Consider the following 20,023-nt stretch of genomic DNA (forward strand, 5'->3'; position numbering starts at 1 on the left):
TGGGGTCTCTCCCGATAATCGGTAGCGACGCTGTCCTTGTAGAGGACGGATGAATCCGCGGCGACTCGTTTGGTCACCCTCACTCGCGACCTTTGACCTATGCTTAATTAGGACCCACGTGTCGACGAAAAGCAGGTGCGCAATTCGCCAGTAATCGTGTACAGTTGATGAGATAGTCGATTCAGATAAACAAAAACGCGGAAATTAACTTCTATTGACGCACTTGTATAATATAATAATAAAGCTTTATTATTGTATTATTTTAATCAACTTCTATTAGCATTTATGCAAAATTTGCTTAATTACTGGATACTGATAAAGCTTGTTTAATTAAAAATTTTTAATTATCGATACGCATTTTTTTACATTTTTAACTTTTAACTGTAGCGCTTTGACTATTAAGGAAAATTTTTAGAACTCTTTGGGGGGCCACCAGAACTCTCAACAGAATTGTCGATTTCCGGAAAAAAATTTCACTCTCTAAAAATCGACAATAGGGATAGAAATTTTTTTCGGAAATCAGCAATTCTGCTTAGAGTTTTAGCAGCTCCCCGAAGAGTTCTAACGATTTTCCTTAATGCTCGAAGCGCTACGATGGGAAATTAAATAGTTCTAGAGGAAGTCTTGGAAATGCTTTTTTTGTACTCGATTTCTCTTCATTTATTTATCTCTGTCGTACTGCTTTACTGCTTTAGTACCTCTGTCATCCTATTAGGACGCATTACTTGTCGAGTTATCGAGTGTCTTGATCATGATCCTCACGCAAGTATCGATAATATCGGGTCGTTCGATTATCTTATCGCCGTGCAATGCATCGTCGCTCGGCATTTAACCTAATTGATCGGTTCGAAAAGAAGAGTACGAAATTCTTTCCTGAAGAACGATATTTAAGAGAGAGAAAGAGAGAGAGAGAGAGAGAGAGAGAGAGAGAGAGAGAGAGAGAGAGAGAGAGAGAGAGAGAGAGAGAGAGAGAGAAAGGATGATGTCGTGCACATTATCGATTTCTGCAGTACGATTCTCGCAAGATCTTCTCGCGATCCAGCGTTTCGGCCAAGCAAGAAATGTCTCGGTTAATTAAATGTTCTCGTAAATATTCGCGTACTCGCGTCCGTGCGTTATTGCGACGCATTAGCAAGGGGGTGATTTATGCCACGATAAAGGAGAAAGATTACTTTAGGGCTTGCGATTGCCGTATCATGGTCGTAATTTATTGCACTATTCAATGCTAATGATCGTTTTCTCGAACGACGCGCAATGAGAGAGGTATCCTGTCGCATCCACACACTCTCCTATTTTAAACTACGTAGAGTAAATATCTCTCACGATCTGAAATTATAGTATTAATTACAGTAAGAAATTATAATATTTATTATACATATTAACATCTTCATACTTTTTTAGCTAGACAATTTTTTAGAAGTATATAAAATATTTAATTATATTCTATTATTTCTTATAATTATACACTTTCGAATTATTTAAGCCATATTCAGCAATGCATTTAACAACGTATGTAAGTTCTTTTGAATGAAACTGCATACATTATAGTGCAATAATTGATTGATGCGCGTGCAAAGTTAGTAGTTTTATTTTCGCAAGGTAGCCATTACTATATCTTTAAAGGGAAGAGGAAGCAAAAGATCGCAAGAAAGGGAGACGCGGTAGAATGGCGGTGTGAAAATCGTCGGTAATTGCAGTCGATCGCCTTCGATCTTAATTGAGACATCCGCCCGTTAGCAAGAAGCTAACTACAGGAAGGCAATGAAGAAACGATAATAGACGCGCTATCGTCTCTTCGTATAATATCCTGCAACAAAAGTGAAGAGCAAAAAACCGTTTATTTTGATTTTTACAAAATGCTTATCCTGTTCTATATAAAGAACGAATATTTCGTAACGAAAACTCTATACGAGATGCCCTTTCATGTTACGAAAAAATTTACTGTGTTGAGAAAATAAAGTTCAACGGGCAGAAAGCCTTCAATTTACGTGTATGTATATTTTAAATATTTTAATATTTTCTAATTATGAAGATATATGATTTTTTAGAAATTTTAGAAAAATAATAATTTTATTGAGATAAATTCATTTAAATTTTATATAAAATTGATTCGTCTACTTTAATATAAATTCATATTAAAAAATACCTAGTCTAATTGGAAAAATAAAAATTATAAATAATTAAAATACATAAATAAATAAACATAAAACTGAAAGAAAACTATGAAAAGTGTTTTTTCTTCGAATATTTATTGAGAAAGGTAATATTAGGTACGAGAAAGATAGACAATGGCTAACAATTTGAGAGATTTACTCGCCATGGATACGCTAGAAGTTATGAACCCACTGGCGTCCCTACAGGGCATGTCGACGTCGATGGGGAGCACGCTGGAATGTTTTAATAATATGCATACCGGTAGAGAGACGAACTTTTGTAGTTCCGAGGGATGGGCAGGGGCAGGAGAAGAGCCGACGGGGATGAACACAGTCGATCCGCGATAGCCACTTTATAATAATGATAATGGGCCTCCCATCTGCCTGTGTTAAGGATATTCGATATTTTTCGCGGGTAATATTAAAATTCGCTTATTTGCGTGGGTTGAGTTGTATGTAATTATAGATTTTCACCTATTGCGTGTGAGCTGACAAGAATAACGAAACGTGTTTAAAGTGAACAAAAAGAGCGAGATAGATAGGATAATTTACAGTAACCTGCATCAGTAGCTTAAACTCGTGGCTTAATAAATTTGTTGATCGTTTTAATATGTGTACCTGTGTCTTGTCAAGGAGATGGTACGCTGACGTTTCTCTCAGCGAATATTCGACATGATTTCGTCGTTAGCGAGCTAAGAATATTCGCAATGCTGAATGAGTTGCTAAACATAATTTAGTCAACAGATTATTAATGGTGCATTTATAATATTATTGTGTAAAAGCGTATTAGAGAAAAAATTTTTTGTTTTTTACATATATTCTCATTCAATGCAGCTGTCAAATAGGCAAGTAAATTAATCTATCTAAATATAAATTGTAAGATTTTATTTTAAAATTTATCGCGAATATCACAAATTTAGTAGTGCAGATTTTTTGTCCTTGTTAACTTTGTATGATGTATACATGCAATCTCTTTGAATATTAAATTTTATTTTTTAAATTCTTTTTCTTTTAAAACTTTCCTTGATATGTAAAGTATAATTTTTTAAATATTATTTACACGTGATATTCATATTTTATATACTATTTACATTTTAGATACTATTGTTAGAATATGTGACATATTTTCCTTTGAGAAAATCGAGGCAATAAATTAACGATGCGTGAAAGGTCCATCGATTGGTCCAAGCCTTTGAGTGCGTGGTATAGTCAACTTTGAATTTGCATATACGGTGTTGGAAAGAGCATCGTTTATTATTTCGTGATTCGCTTACGGCCAATAATTCCATTCATTCGATTAGCGGAACACGCTGGATCAGAGATTTACATATCTTTCATAGTTTAAGCGCGCCATGTCATTGTGCATTTTAAGGATTTTTTAAATAATATCGTACAGAGAATTGTCAGTAATATCAGGATAACACATATATAATCTTTGTCTTGCACTGTGTTGCTAATTGATTTTTCTACGAATTCAAAATCCCGGTATCTTTTGAGAGAACACGCTTATTCATACTGTTATAGAATTGTCCACAGTGTCTATTATTTCACATCGCTAGAAACGTTGTTGTGCCGCTGTAATAGACACTGTGGAAAATTCTATAACAGTATGAATAAGCGTGTTCTCTCAAGAGATACCGGGATTTTGAGCTATGGTCGTTTAAGTATGTTATTACGGTCGTAAATAAGTTTGAACAAGAATAATCCTGTTTACAACTTTTACTGCATGTTACGCACAAACAAAATCTATGGAAAATATGTGCGAAGATCCTTAACATAAATTGAAAAGTATAAATAAAAAATGAAAAAATGCGGCAAAAAATTTTGCAAATATTTTCAAGTAATGTACGTTAAAATCTTATTTTAATATAATTATAATTTAATATATAATTACATTGTATGTCTTTTAAATTTAAAATCTTTGATTTTAAAGTTAAAATATTTTAAATAATAAGTAAATTGCATGAACAATTTTTTTATGACGTATTGATCTACATGGTGTAGAAAAAAAGTTATGAATCTCTCTGAGTAATGTGCAGTAATTCTAAAACTTAATCCTTCGAGGTCTCTAGCTTTCGATTCATCTTGAAAAATTTAGCGCCGAGTTCTTTGACAATTCTACTATAGGACTCAATGAAATCGTGTAATCGCAAACCCCATAAATTAACTATTATGTCGACTAATAGGCGGTTTAAATAAATGCAATATCTACTCCGGAAGAATGAATGAATGAAGAAAATTACGCAGATGTTGTCGTGTCACGCCCCCATCCTTTTAATGTATCGCGGTTACCCCGTTTACAGATCGCTTCAACGCGAGCAAGCCAGAAGCGAGCTGCTGAAAGGATCGCTCGACATTATGAATGTTCCGGAAAGGAATAAAAGAGTGCAGATCTCCTGTGAGACTGCTGGGCACACGCGAGAGCCTTATTCTATATCGCACTATAATAATAGCGATATATGATGTTTTATTTTTTTTTTAATGATTCAGAATTTATATATGTATATTTAATTGTAGAAACAAGTGAAATGTCAAACAGACAACGTATTTGTCATTAATAAAAGTTTTAATCTGAGAAAGAGAAAAAGAGAAAAATATTATCATTGTGCATAATCTGTAGTAACTAATGTAATTTTCACTATATATACATATATTATTTTATATTACACTTTATCACTGAAATTTAATTGGAGAAATATCTAGTTTCTTAATACTGTTGTAATATGAAATTTTTTATAATAATAATAATAATAATATTAGTAGTAATGCTATAATAATAAAATTATTAATAATATAATAATTTATTATATATGAATTAATAATAAAATAATTATAAATAATTTAATAATAATAATATTAGTTTTTTATAATAATATTGTGCTAAATTCTTTAAAAGAATGTCGACTTCAAATTCGTTAAGGAGATGAAAGCTTTCTTTAGCCGGGAGGAAGTACGGTAGCTCAGGTACACATTATAATTTTCGCTGCGCATCGCTGTGGTATGAACAGCGACCGTCGAGGAAAGGTATCTATTGCAATGTATAACGCTCGATCGCACGATCGACAGGCCGGATACGTCGTACGTATCATCGTCGTCGTTTTTCCGTTAAAAGGCACTTGTTGGAGTGCGTCCGAGCGTGGTCGATCTGCTCGTTAAAGTAGCCCCAATAATCTGCTTTCGAGGATCATAGAGATTCCGCCCATTTACGTTTTACGCTTGTCGTAGGGGGAGCACCCTTCTAGCTTCTGAACGGTAGGACTCGCGTTCATCCTGCACCCCTCGAACGCATCCACGCGTGTACGCGCGCTCATAGAAAAATCGGGAAAAATCACAGCCGAGAAAACACAGTGCTCTTGAGAAAGGAAATAAGAACAAAGTCTCTTCGCAACGTCTCCGGTCTCGATGTCTTTTTTTTTTTTTTTTTTTTCGGGACGCAACACTAACAATGAACGCTTCGATACGCGAGAAATCCTTTCTACCGATCTTCGCTGTAACGACTTAAACAGTTGAAAGAATCTTTCAAGGATGATTCTCTGCTGTGAGTTTCTCTTTGTTGCACGGCATTGTGCCGTGTGCCTGTACGCTTGTGTACATGTGTTTTCTTTTCACGAGAAAGAGAAACAGAAGGCACGGGGCAAGTATATCAGTATATCGATATCGTGTTTGTGTTCTTTTCTTCTCATATCGATTGCTTTACGGCTCAAGTAAATCATCGCACGAATAGTAGGTTTATACCATAAATGGATTAGCTCTTATCCGACAATAAGCTGTTAAAAACTTTACAAAAAATGCATGAGAAAAAAAAGATTTATTTTTATCAGTTAAACGTTTAAACGGAGATTCAGTCTAGAAAGGGATAAACTTGAGACTTTAGACTGACAATGAGAATTAATTTTCAAAGTAAAAATAGTAATGAATATAAGTCTTCAAATATGTTTCTGATATAAATATTATCCAAAAATGATTACTTACACATATACGTCTATCGATAACAAAAGTACTTCAATGACAAGATAAACGAGTTAATTTATTTTAATACACATTATTATTTAATACAAGTAAGTATACTTGTTCAAAGAGCAGTAACATGCAAGAGAAACTACGAAATAAATTTTTCTTTCTGATAATTTTGGAGATTAAACCAATTCTATTTTATAATATATAAAAGTATTTTTTCTTGTCTAATTTTTGTATAAATATTTTCAAAATAATTCAAATTTTTGCAGTTAACTTTTATCTCGGCGATTTTTTGCAACTGCAAATAGATAGTTTCTAATTTTTTTTCAAATAGATTACGTTGTATAAAAATATTACATTATACATATTTAAATTTTAAAGATCGCTTATAAATGGAAAGTTGAAATTTATTTCAAGAATTATATGTACAATATTTCACTATTTTCTTTTTTCATTTATGATTATACATATAAAGAATCAATCATCAACAACTAGCACGATTTACATAAGTAGATACGGCTGTCAAATGAGCGCATCATTGCGCATCATTTCTTAAAGCATTTGCATCAATGGCGAGCGCGCGAACGGGATGCACATCCGCAGATGAATAGTAGCCCGCGAGCGAGGAGGAAGGCCGGCGGGCCATTGCGGGCGGCGGGCCACCATGCTCGCCTATTATGGCAACCAAGCTATGGGGATTCGAAGAGTGGTCCTCGACCAACGGCAATCCGAATAAATAAAAAGGGAAAATAAGATATATGCGTGTGGGTGTGGCGGCAGGCGGGACTCGGACTCATTGCCACCTCCGAAGCTGTCGGATCTCGCACTCGCCGATAGCTATACTGGTATGCGTACCGGGGGATTTGTGCTTTGACCATATACTACATCCAGCACTATGTGTACCTTTTTTTTCTAGAATGAATCCCTATCCTCTTTCCACTGCTCCGACATTTTTTTCAATCGTCGGCCAACGAAACCTTGTAATCTTGCGTTCCAAAGCAATGTTTCACTCATTTTCGTGTGAAACGTCAGGTTGGTTTTCCCAACCAATTTTTGACGGATTCCTAAAATTTATTACCTGGATTTTGCGATGTTTTGTTTTTATGCGTGAAATTTCCTTTAATAATATAGCAATTATGACAGTTGTATATATCATATAACATGATAAAAAATAAGCATTATTAATATTTTTGATACTATTTTGTATTTTAAATTTTGTTACATGTCATGCTTAATTTTTAATTATTTATGTACACATAATATATATATAAAAATAATATTTGAGAAAGTATATATTGTTTAATTTATAACTAAGGAAATATAAATTATTTGAAACTGAAAGTGCATAGAAATATATGAAGTAGAATTATTAAAATGCTATTTTATATTAAAATACAAATTCATATTATCGATGTTGAACCATCTAAGACTTTGTGGAAAACATTGAATTTGTTTTTTTTTTCTCCATTGCGTGTCTGGCATGGCAAATGCGAGAAAGAAGGCTCGTCGCGCGATCTAAATCATATATATAAAGGGTTGAAGTTGATAAAGTGTCTTTTCTGAGCGTCTCTTATAGTTAGCGATGATTATCTCTCTCGGAACGACCTACGAGAGAAAGAGAGAAAGAGAGAAAGAGATTAGAGCCGGTCGAATAAGTATGCCCCGGAGAAGCCTAATCGCCGTTGTTCTACTTGCGGCGAAGTCCGATTAGAATCTCGACACCCACGCCGAGGATGCTCGGGAGATGCGTTTGTCTACGTCACGTCAACTTTTAGATACGCAATATAGCCTCTAACTATGCGAGTAAATAGAAGTGGAATAAGAAAAAAAAACACAAGTATTAACGCTTATGTCATTGTATATATGAGATACTCGATATGGGCCGAAGAACCAATGATAGAACGTATATTGTGAAATTTATGTTATTTTGAAAGGGACAATTGAAACGTGCTAAGATGTGTTAATGCGACAGTTGGACTTGGACAGTCGCTTATAATAAAACTAAGAGCCTAAGAGATATCGAATGTTAATCCACTTCCGCTGATCCATCCCTATTACGAAGACAGAAAGTTCATTCTCCTGCAGTGACCGTGATTTTACACATGAAAGGAAAAGATCTGATATACTATTGTGAAAGATATTGTGAAACAAGTTCTTAAAAAGGAAGGATTATATTTTTCTAAAGAAAATGAAAAAAAAAAGATTTAACGGATATATCTAAGCGTATTTCGAAGAAAGATAAAAAACGATCGCAGAAAAAAAATAAATACATAATTCTAAAGGCATTAAAGATAGTATGAATATCTTCTTTATTTATGATATAGTATATTATGTTTAATGTGTTTTTTAATGTAAATACAACACGGTAAAAGAATTTGATCGTAAATTACATCGTTATATCGACTGAAAAACGGGATAGAATTTAATGCAGCTTTATGTAACTCTCCGACGGAACTTCATATTTGCTCGTCCGAAAAATTTGTGCGACAGTTAATCGCGAAGTATTAAACGTTACATAGTATACATATTACCAGTCGTATACTTGCGTTGCGTATCTGAAATCGCTCTTCCATACTTTTCTGGAATTTTAAGTGTATGATGAGAAAAACACGCGTAGCGCGATGCGCGGTTTCAGGCGAAACGGAAGGGACTCGGTAAAGCGGTTTTATTAGCTCGTTTGTTCTCAAAGGTGGCGGTTTCTTTGTCGCGACTAGTAACGATCGCGTTTTACTACCAGTTTCAACGATTAGGGGTATCATGACGTTTTGCAAATAAAGAGAAAAAGGGAGGGGGCAGAGGGAGACGTCGAATGATTTAGCGGTCGTAAACGATCGTAATCAACCGGGGCCAAGCTTCGTCAGTGTATCAGGCACTTTAGGGTGTTCGGGAATTACGGAGAGAAATATATTAGCTAATATAATATAAGTACTTTATGTTCCATTTGACAGGAGACATTCAGTCCGACAGGATTTGCAGCCGTTCGCAGCCCGATAAGAGTACGATACGAGCACGTTTATCGTCGGTACTTCTTTTATTGGCATGTTTTCTCCTAATTTTTCGCCACAATGTTTTGAGCACACTTCGCATATATACATACTCTTTATCGAGAACTTAATATGTTTGTCGGTACACTGCTGCGTAATTGTGCCACTTTCTCTCCTCTTTCACATTGATCTTTCAGAGCATTCATACGGTGCGAGAAATCATTTGGGCATTATTCAAGTATACAGGAAATATTATTTCATTCTTTGGCTGTCAAAAAGTCAAAAAGTTGATCAAGTAATATTTTGAAATATAACATCAATAATTTTTTTCAATTCAAGAATACGAATAATATAAAACTGCATGTTTACGTGAATAGAATATGTTTTAATTAAGTGTATTATTATTAAAATACGTCGCAATTGAATAAGGTAAAATTATTATTAGTTTAATTTTAATACTTAAATTTTGATTAAATAAATTATAAAATCTAGAAAGCTACTTAGTGACTTGGTAGTTATAATAATTTGACAATTTCGACATATTAGTCAATTTTATTTTATTTGTGAAATTTTATGTTAATGAGAAAATTTTATTAAATTTCTTTTTTTTAGTTTTTATCTTACATTGTATTTTTTTTTGTAAATCTTATTAAATACTGAATTATTAATCGCATTGAATTTTTTGTTAAATTTGAATTATATCTCAAAGTGCGTTATATGTATATATAGAGGCATATTGCAAGATTGCATCGCGAAGTCATTTTTTCTTCGTGTACTGTTGCTGCGATTCGCGACGATTCAGCGAGACGAGCGAGACGAAAATTAATCGAATAAAGAAGTGTTAATTGCGTTATTATGAACGGCCGGCTTATCGAAGGCTCGTCCGTCCACCGAAACGATCGCGATCTTATCGCGTCACGTCTTCCATTGTACGATTATTAAATACGATGATGCGGCTCTATTATTCAGGCATCTCTTGATGGCAATGATCGGTGAGAGCCGATCTCCGATCTTCTCCTCTTTCACTCTCTTCCCTCCCGCGCGATCGAGTGCCACGAAAAGATCGACGAGACTTCCTGCGCGGCTGCGCGGTGGGTCTCCCGACGTGATTTCTGTTTCGACAGCGCTATAAATAACGACTTATATGATAATTTTGTATCTTTATTTAGAGTACATGAATCTCAGCATAAGTATGACCAAATTAGATCTTTGCCAATGTAACTGAAAAATAATATTTAAACATGACAAATGTATATTATAAAGTCTTTTTTTGTTTTCGTTTACAACTTAATCGAATATCTCGTCTCTCATAATATTACTGTCATATCCGGTCCGGTGACAAAAATTGATGGCGAGCGATACGCGACAAAAAAGTCCATTACAAAGTCAAAACGTATCAGATTGTACTTTAAACTTCCAATGATGTAAAGCGCAGATCTCGATCGCGGAGAGAGACCACCCGTGCAATCACGTGTGCGCTCTCGAGGTAAATGCGTTTCTTCGTGAATCTTGCTGGATGTCGATCGCGATCTACGATTCCTCGATCCGTGAACGAGTCTTCGGGCGTGCCCCGAGGGAATCGTGGGACTCTTCTTGATCTGTCGATCTCGGCAGATCGATTGTCGTAAGATTGTGAACCAGTTTTTACTTACTGAGATTTTTACATAGATTCTATGTAAGTTGTGTTTTTTATTTTATGTGATTAGTAATTCATTGTTTTTTTTTTCCAATTTTGCACAATGCAATGAGATGTAAGAAAATTGGAAAAAATTTTCTCGTTAACATAGGATTTGGCAAATAAAATAAAATAATTGATATATACTAATTGTAATCCTATTAAAATTATCATTATAATATTATTATAAAATAGACTATACTATATTAATTCCTCAATAAAATTAGCTTTGATAGATTTTTAAAATATGTTTTCTTTTTTATATATATAGTTTAATCAACAATTTAAATTTCAAAATCAGTCTAATAATGATTTCTGTATTTGATTTAATAGTCAATTTTCAAATGGCATAAAAATCATAATAATGATATAATACACAGATATATGATTAAAGTTAAAAGAAAGCTTGTACTGTATACTCTAAAGAATGTATTCTCTTGCATACTCTACTGTGTATTCTAATTTTTCTCTTAAATCATTTCGATCACAAAGCGCTTTTATGTGTGTCATTGTGGCGCCTTCAAGTTTATAAAACTTGTAAACGATGATCGCAGTCGCCCCCACCTTTCTAAAGATTATCTTTCGCGCGTCCTTTAACTATTTATTCAAGAGCCCGTAAGTCACAACAGTAATCGATATCTTGATGCGTGTGCTTCTATTAATATGCTTCTATCTGAGGTTATAGATACTTGTGAATTAATTTGTCTTCTCGAGTTCCTCTTGGACCAATCTGTCTTTCGACTGGTTTAAATTACGTTAGTATCTTTTTACTCACATTCATATGAGAGAATAAATCAATTTTATCGGTATTGATATTTATCAAAAATAATTTTTTATATACACCATGTACAACAAAAAATTTGTTGTCTGTTTTAATAGTTGCACAAAATTTTTAAAAATTAATAAATAACATTCCCTAGTATAATTTACAGTTTTATAATTTTTTATGGAAGTTTATGAAAATTTTACTTGTACATTTTTGGGACTATAATCTTTCTTGTGTGTATACATACATAAATGTGTGTGTGTATCGAATATATCTCAACAAATGATCTTTCTCTTTCCTATTGCTCTTCTTCCTCGCTGGCGCGAAAAGAGCCGGATCGAGATCGGCGTTTATTAACGTTTTGTTTATATGTCGCGATTAGAGCTAATCGATCCTGCGGCAAAATGAGGCATAATATAGAGCCGCGACGGGTTCATAAATACTCATTTGTATGGGGCAGGGTTCTCTCCTTGGATTTCCATCGCCGCCCAAGTCGCCTTCGTTACGCTTATACGGATGGCGGATCCAATATACGAATTTGTGCACATAATCAACCGACGGTTATTAGCTGCCGGCTATATTTATTATGCCGGTCGTCTTTTCAAATATGACTGTAACGTCGCGAGTTTGTCGTAAAGCCAATAGGCGTGATGATAGGGCAATATCAGTGATAAATAAATAATTGCACCTTTTAAATAAGATGATTAACTTACTTTAGCGATCGATATGATCATCATAGATTATATTATGTAATATTTCAAATTGCGCGCAATCACTGCGATTACTTAATCGCCATAACGGAACAAGTTTAACAAGTTTAGTGGTAGCGATAAAGATGATTGTCATATGATAGTGATATTCTTTATAATTGTGGGATAATCGTTGTTTCTGTTAAGTAGTATCATGTTGTATGATATCAATTTTAATCTGGCACAATTTTAAATATAATATAAATATAATAAAAATTACATGAGATTTATCCTTCATTTTATCATCCATTTTTGTTAATGCAACAACTTATAGTTCTTCATACGAAATCAATTATAAATGCAAAATATATGCAAAATAAATGTATTAATATGAAAATTATAAGTCGTAGATTTATAAATCAAGATTTATCTTATTTTATCATTTATTTTTATTAATACGATAATTTATATTTATGAATAAATTATAATGTAATATATAGAGTTATCTTTATTAATATGAAAATTACGTAATCGACAATTTATTTTTGAATTAAATTGATGATTGATATAAATCATCTGTGTATAAATATACATATATATAATTTTCTTTTTAGAATTTGAAAATAGAAATAAATTATTAACTGCATGATTTTCATACTAATAAAAATCATCATATGTCTGATTTTATAAATGATTTCGCAATCATGGTGAAGATGTAGCGTAAAGTTAGATAAAGCAATGCATAATTTAAGCATATTACATCTGAAATGATAGATCATACACCAATATGTGAATGATTAGAAATTTTAGAATAGCACGTACGGTAGCGTAACGTTTCAAAATGATTTCACGTATAGGTAAGCTAAAATGTCAGAGAGTAGAAACTCGCAGCTTCAAGAGGCAGTTGATTATCGCGTGTTGATCCGCGAATCGATTAAGGATCGTTACGTGCCTCATATTGCGCGGCTCGTGGATACATCGGTGGCGGATTATACGCAGATTGGATCAATCTACGATTCGTTTCAGGCACAATACTTGACCTTTTCTCACGCTACTACATCTTCGCCTAGTCAGGAAGTAATCGATGTTTTATCATTATTGCGGATTTATTATATGACCGTTTCTAATGATTTTTCTGGTTTGTGGTAGAATATCAATGAGTTTGAATAATCAAACAAGATTTATTCAACAAATAAATTTATCTACTTATTCTTAGCTATAATAAATTTGCCTAAATATAAACAAATGTTTATATAATATTATTAAGCTTATCATCTCGTAAAAAAAAACTATAAATTTATACATACATATTATATATTGTATTTATAAAGATTAAAAAAAATGTATAGTATATAAAAAAAACTCAATATCGTTATATTTTCAAGTTTAATTAGTAAACAGCAATTAAATGTTTTGTTTGTTGTCACATGAGTGTCATGCTGTCAAACTACAATGCAATATTAAACAGCTTCAAAATATCGTTGTGATATCAAATTACAATTCGGATATTAATTACATTACGGAATTTTTTATTTTAACTTTGCATTCTAATCTACAATTGTCTTCTCTGATTTGTATTGATTTATCGTTAAGTGTCGAATTACGAAAAACGGCTTTCATGATAAATCAATATTATCGAAGAAATTAAAACGATGACATTTAAAATTTTGTTTGATCAAAGAAACAGCGTAATTAAGATCTTTATCATAAATGCAACGATCGAACACAACGATGCTTATGATGACACTTTCTTTCGTGTGAATTCATCGCGCGATACGCTGTGTAATGCAAAAGCCCACAATGTACTGACCACCTACGAAGTAAACAGAGAGAGAGTCATGGGAAAATATTTCTCATCTTGCGGAAATCGATTTCTATAAGATTTTGTCGAGATTAAATGAATAAAAGTGGTTTCCCTTCATTTCACCGCTCTATTTTTCTTAATTTTCCTTTTAATTTTTCAGATTCTCCTCGCATCTATCTCCTTCATTTCACACACATGTTACAGTTCTCTTTCGATATACATGGTGATCGTTTCGAAAGATGCAGACGTTATTTTTTATTTTTCTTTTCTCTTTTTAAACTCCCCTTTTCAATTTTTTTTTCTCCACCCGCTTCTGCTCCTCTTGCTCTTTCTATCTTTTTTTCTCTTTCCGTCTCCCACTCTTTATTTTTTGGAGCAGGATTATCTCATAATCGACCGAATGATTCTGCCGTCCAGTAGAATGGCATGGCCTGCTGAGCATACGTTTGAGTTCGTTAATGTTCGCCCATGAGAGTGGATCTAATGAATTTGATGACTCCTTTCTCCGTTGATCTTGCCTCCTCCCTAGCCAAGCATTCCTTTGACCGCCATTCTCTTTCTCTTTGCCCGGAGCGTGTTTCTTCGGTGTCGACGTAACACACGGTATCTTTATGATCCCAGCAATAAATCGAATTGCTCGAGATGAGTGTTTTTACGGACACAACACACTCGAGAAATCGCATTTTCAGCGACGATAACGACACTTTGATAAACATTTGTGTCAGGGAATTTTCAAATTATATTCTCTATAGAAATTATAAGTCATTACAAATATCAAGCAAACAAAATTAAAATTGGTAAAGTTAATCTTTTTACAGATAAATAAAATCTTCTCAGACAGATAATGGTAGATAAAAATATATATATATATATATATATATATATATATAAAGCTCTATGAAAAATAATTCTGAGTTCTTGCAAAAACTATTTAAAATTAATATTGTGAAAAATGATTAAAATGAGTGTAGAGTATGAAGAGATGATTTATTAACAATGAATTACTTATACTGATATGAATATATTTCCTACTTATTTGTGTAAGTATATCGATATAGATGTTCACGCCTCTTAATATCATCGCACTGATCGTCTTTAGGTCTTTAGTGGAAAACAGATATTACATCTAAGATGCATAGAGCCTCGCTGAAATAGGCTGAGGTAAGTGATGGGCACCGTGGCGATTGGAGGGAGAAGAGGGTCCCGTAATTAACAATCCATTTTGTATTCGGCTCACCTGATCGCGTCGTGTGCGGTCCGTGACGTCATAATTCGGGACCCCTTCGAGGCGTACCGCCCCCTTAATGCGGACCCCGACACCTCTCGGCTCCACGATGTAACACGCACTCTTCCTTCTCTCTTCTGTCTTATTCTCTTTCGCCTCTACGAATAGGTACAAGCAAGAGAAGAGGAGGGACTGAAGAAGAAAGAGAGAGAGAGAGAGAGAGAGAGAGAGAGAGAGAGAGAGAGAGAGAGAGAAAGATATAAAGAGAACTCCTCTCTCGCATCTCTTCGCCCTCGCGCGATGTGTATGTGTGCCTGAAGATGCCTGGATAGTATATACACCTCGAAGGCGGTCAAGGGGGATATAATAGCTCGGCCGGACTTCACACGATGCCGACTGGTACACCGGCCGGGAGGATGATACAGAATCTGGTGAGGCCACGCGAGGAAGAGAGATGAAATGAGAGTGGACCTCCGAGAGAGGTTCTGAAGTCGCGGAAGGAGCTACCACCACCTCCAATCTTCACGATCCTCGCAGATAGTTCTGATCGTTTCATCTTCCAAAAGATGTCGCGTGATTGTTTTGATTTTTTATTAACTAGATTTAATCGATCAAACGTTTTCACTACGGCCCAAAGATATGTCGAAATTTACCGATAAATAAGTAATATAATATCGTAATCGTTTTTGAAGATATTAAAAGATTTGTTTAATTAAAGACGCGTGCTGCGAGAAAGCGAGGCAAATTGTAATAGTTTTCGGACAATAAAAGAGTCGTTCTATTCCTAACATTACTCTTGAAAATAACATGATCGTGTGTGTGTGTGTCGTCAAACAAAAGGAAAAAGAAAGAAGCTCCGAAAGAGAGGCAGATTAGGCTGCTCGAAGGTGTCAGGGTGAAGAGAAGGGAGGAGAACTCGTGCAGAAGAGTCGAGGGGTGGGCCCCGTTACTCGGCTTTGTACGAGGGGCCCCTTGCCGCTGTCAGCCCGCGGGGGCCTTATTTCAAGACCGTACCGAATCAGGCACGACAATCGCCCTAATATCCACACGAATGCCGTGCCGGAGGCCCCCACGGTGCAACGGGGCCCGCCGATGAAGGGAGGCAGCGGAATCCTCGCGATGAGTAAGAGATCTTTCTCCGTTCTCTTTCTTCTTTACCTTGCTCTTCTTCCTGTTTGTTGTTTTTTACCTTTAATCTCGCGTGTCTTGAAACTTTGCTGGGTTTTGACTGTCTCTCGTGAAACTAATACGCTTTCATTTCAAAACAAATCATAGATGTTTACAATTCCGCAAAACGTTTTCAACCATAATCTCTCTGATTCTTTGATTCTTTACGTTAAAATATAAGCAACATTCGCGTGTTTTCAACAATCACTCGAATCACGCAATTGTTCTTTGTCAAAAGCAACGATATCCTTTTACTTTATTAAAATGATGATATAAAGGCCACAGATCTATTTATAGTCTTCAATATATTATATTTATATTTATATTATCATTCAATTGCAAGTGACAGCATATTTTGCATGACAACAAATTTACTAAATTCTACATTGAAAATTGAAACGACTATTTTTTTTTAATTTGTCATACAACTGAAGAGACAATGTTTTAACTTTGTGTTCACTCGACATTATCGCTCACAAATTAACATTACCTATCGATCATTAATAATCTTGTATTATGTGAGAATCTTTCTGGGGGAGACGCTTGCGCCGGGGGACCTATGTCAGGCCTGCGGGATAAAAACACGTTGTTGCTGACGCAACTACGCTCGCATTGTCCGTGGATGCAGCGCGTCATTAGTGGAAGCTTCAACGCTACCATCGCGCGCTTTACGTCGGCATTCAGCGATTCGCCTCGTGGATTCGTTCGTGGCAGGCTCCGAACGAGTAGGTGGCTAGCAGCTAGCCAGTCCTCTCGGGAAAAAAAGATAAAAAGAGGTCGTTTAGAAGGGTTTAATGGGGACCCACGGGGACCTACTGGGGGCCCCCGTAGGTCCTCGTGGGGCTTGGTTTACCGAAGGGCGCCCACCACAAAGCCCCCAGCGAGGGAATAAACGCAATCGTTACGCCGGTATTTGCCGATGTTTGCACCGACATTTAATTGTTTGCCCTTTCCTTTCATACCGCTTTTTTCTTCCATCTCTATCTTCTGTGTACGAAGATCTTTCTTCCCTCCTTTCTTTTTCTACGCGATGTAACTTCTGGATTAGTTTGTAACTGTCAATGATCGGATGATGAAAGAATATTACATCGATTGCATTATATTAACATAAGACATCATTATAAATGCGTTTTTTGATTTCTAAATAAAGATTTAAATATTAAATCTATGTAAAAAGCTGTTTGTTTTCAGAAAATGTGTTAGTTGATGTCCAATTGCAAATAGATGATAATCCATAATCAATTGATATAAGAATTAAATGCGTCTATAAAAAATAATACGTACAGTGTGAAAAACAAGATGCATTTTAATCAAAATTTTGAATTTTTTTTCTTATTTCTTTAATGAAATAAAAAAAATATATATAATATAATTTGTATAAAGAAAACACGATTGTTTAATAATTATGTTTTAAATACATTTTATTTTAAATAAAAGAATAAAATATGTTGGGAAGATAGTTTTGAAATTATATGTTTTTATGTGAAATAATATTTTACAATATTCCCAAATAACTTTTGAATAAAAATAGTTATTGTAAATTATTCAAATTTTAAATTACATGTGGATGGATCAGTTTTACTAAATTAAAATTGCTTTAGAAATTATACTTGAGATTATTCAAATTGAATCATGTTTATCAGCATAACTTTACACATGACAAAAAGTCAATGCGTTACTGAGAGGCAAACATAGCAATTTATTTTTATCGTTAATTGTCGTTCCGTCTTCTCATCATCAAATCTACGGAGCTTCTTTTATCCATTCTGATGGAAGCGAATCATACATCATGGTGCAGTTGATAAACGGATTAAGAACTTCGAATCTAATTGGACTCCGGCCACGATTGTAAAAAAAACCCTCGATTGGCTTCGGCCAACCATGAGATTAGGATTCGTATAGTGCGTATGTATGTATTTACCCTCGCGGAGAAAGCTTATCTCTCTTCCATTGCCGGTTTTCAATCTGTCGTTGGAGAACCTACCTGTGTTTATTTATATTTCCCTCGGGTTTTCAATCGCTTTACGATCCTTAATCGTCGCTTCCGCATACTTCATTGGTCGTGTCGTTATCGGCTATGTTATCGAAACTAATACAGTGACTATCGCAGGAATTTTTAATAAGAAACTACCTGTCGTATCCTATCGCCTTTTTCCCTCGATCCCACCCGAGAGAAAATAGTTTGCTATTAGTTAAGTCAAATATATAGACATAAGTTATCTCTGCAGCTGACCATTTGAGATACGTGCTTCTCTTTCAAGTAGTAACATTTCTGAGTCGTTGAGATCGAAAGTTGCATGTGCATTTTTTATATTGTTAGTAATAATGTTAGATAGATAGATAGGTAGAATGTATAATCTAACATACGTATCCTGCAATTTCAGCAAAACGAAATAATGTATAAAATATATGCTCTTTATTTTTTTTTCCTTCTTTTGATTAAATTTTAATGATTTAGTACACATAATTTATTTCGTATTTATTTTCTTTTTTTATTCTATATTTCTATATTATTTCTTAAAATTGTGCATATATATATAATAATACTCTTTATTTTAATTTATCTAATAATAATATATTAGATAAACTAATAAATACGTTAGCAAATATATAAATATATATATTTATTATTATTATTTAATATAATTTATAACCGCGATAAACATTTTTATTTTTATGAAATTGTTGTGGTGCCTTTGTTTTAACTTTGCTTACAATATATGCTCTCAGATATTGAGACTTTATAGCCTTTTGCCATAATGAATCTGATTTTCATAATTCAAAGATTTAAAACACGCGAAATCCATAAACGTGGAATATTCAAAATCGACGTAGCTGTTGCGAAGGAGGAAGGAAAGAGCGAGCATGGTGCCGCGGTACCGCGGCATAATAACAGAGCGCCGCACACAGGCCGAGCCAGCTGATGACTTCATTGAACTGGACCCTCTTGGGCTTCGGACCCAGGACCTCCCTGAAACCGCCTCAAATTATAACGCCGGCTCGGACCCAGGCCCGCTTTTGATGGGTCCAAGACACATTTTAAGCTTCTAGACACACAAACAGATTCGGCCACGAAAGCTCGCGACAACACGCGAACGAGGAGGAAATTTCTATATTCCGTGTTCATTATTCGGTGTTGCCAATATATTAATCAAGTTGAAAAGTTTTTTGACTATGGTCAGTTGCTGACTACGCATATTAAAAATTATATTAAAAAAATGTCATTATAAAAAAAAAATTATTATCAGAAGAATATTATATTCTATAGTGTAAGAGTAGTGCGATGATTGAAATGTGGCACTAATTAAATCTTACCGTGTTCCTTTAATATTAAAGTATCAAATTATTTTACTCGATCTTACTATTTTGCGTCAGTTTAATAAAAATTATGTCTCTTGGATGCTTGTACAAGCTATAATAGATGAAGCAAAATATTATGTTTTGAGAAAAATATTTTTATTATAGCTTTATATCTTTGTTTTGCATTAATATAGGTATATCATTTATATTCTCTTACGGGAATAATATAAAAATATTGACTGCATAAAAATAAAATAAATTTTATTGAAGACTAATAATTTAAAAATCTTTAATTAATTTGGA

This window comes from Anoplolepis gracilipes, chromosome 7 (genome assembly GCF_047496725.1).
Source record: "Anoplolepis gracilipes chromosome 7, ASM4749672v1, whole genome shotgun sequence".
Classification (NCBI taxonomy): domain Eukaryota; kingdom Metazoa; phylum Arthropoda; class Insecta; order Hymenoptera; family Formicidae; genus Anoplolepis; species Anoplolepis gracilipes.